The sequence below is a fragment of the Ornithodoros turicata genome, chromosome 1 (genome assembly GCF_037126465.1).
Source record: "Ornithodoros turicata isolate Travis chromosome 1, ASM3712646v1, whole genome shotgun sequence".
Taxonomy (NCBI): Eukaryota; Metazoa; Arthropoda; class Arachnida; order Ixodida; family Argasidae; genus Ornithodoros; species Ornithodoros turicata.
The window spans coordinates 127,475,254-127,476,157 of NC_088201.1; the positions used below are offsets into that span (position 1 = coordinate 127,475,254).

At 40.8% G+C, this 904-nt stretch overlaps 1 long non-coding RNA gene across 1 annotated transcript; it reads right to left on the minus strand.

The window, feature by feature from the left end:
• Window positions 1-217: 217 nt before the first annotated feature.
• LOC135368761 (uncharacterized) lies at window positions 218-571 on the minus strand. The gene is made up of 2 exons (XR_010414869.1): window positions 456-571; window positions 218-392 (listed from the first exon to the last, which is right to left on the minus strand). It is a non-coding gene; the product is annotated as an uncharacterized LOC135368761 (long non-coding RNA).
• Between the last annotated feature and the right edge of the window lie 333 nt (window positions 572-904).

Here is a 904-nt window from a genome sequence, read left to right on the forward strand (position 1 = left end):
CTCCTGAATTATGCATTCATATGCAGTTAAAAGCCACTCCATATTGGATAGGACAATACTAAGACGGGCAAACGCATATAAAGAAAAAAGTATTGCATGAACATGTTGACTAACGTACAAACTCGTATTAGTGGGACATAAACACACCAGCCACATGTCTCTTTGGTGCATTCCAGCATGTTTACTTTACTTAGAGACAATAAATAATTTTTCAACCTCGAATGTCTACTCTTTATTCTCGCTGCTTAAGCTTGCGACAACACATGTTTGAATGCAGCCCAAATGAAAACAATGTGATCCGTCTGATCAAAGAAGTTTCCCAGTGCTACAGCAGTATCGGACTGTACCACCTTGCCAAAGAATATACAGAGAAGGTGACAGCCAGGCCTCAGCTGCGAAATAAATTGTCAAGGTTGATCATATTCAACAACCAGTAATGCACTCTGCCCACTTACCTGCTTGACTGCTTCAAACTTGCTGTTGCAACTGGACTTGTGATACTTTGATGTTGGAACTTTCACCACAAGACCTTGCTACTTAGCCTTTTTATGACTTATTCACTCTACCTCTAGTCATTTTGAGCTGTCTTTACCGCCATATATTTCCCTAGTGCACATATTTCTAGTCGGTATGTTTTTACCGTCATATAGCCTTTATATCACATATCATTCTAGTCCTTTGGAAGTGCTTTAGTGCCGTTCGGCATTTCGTGTCATAACCAGTCATATCTAAACTTCCTGTGCAAAGCATAATGTTTATACCCAAGCATATTAAGGTAGTTACATAAACAAACGTGCCAAACATTCCCTGGCATTCCGCACCCCCGAGCAGAAAGGAAATGGGAGAAACACGGGAAGCAACACGCTGACGGACGACAAAGGAAACGTAACACAACAAATACAAC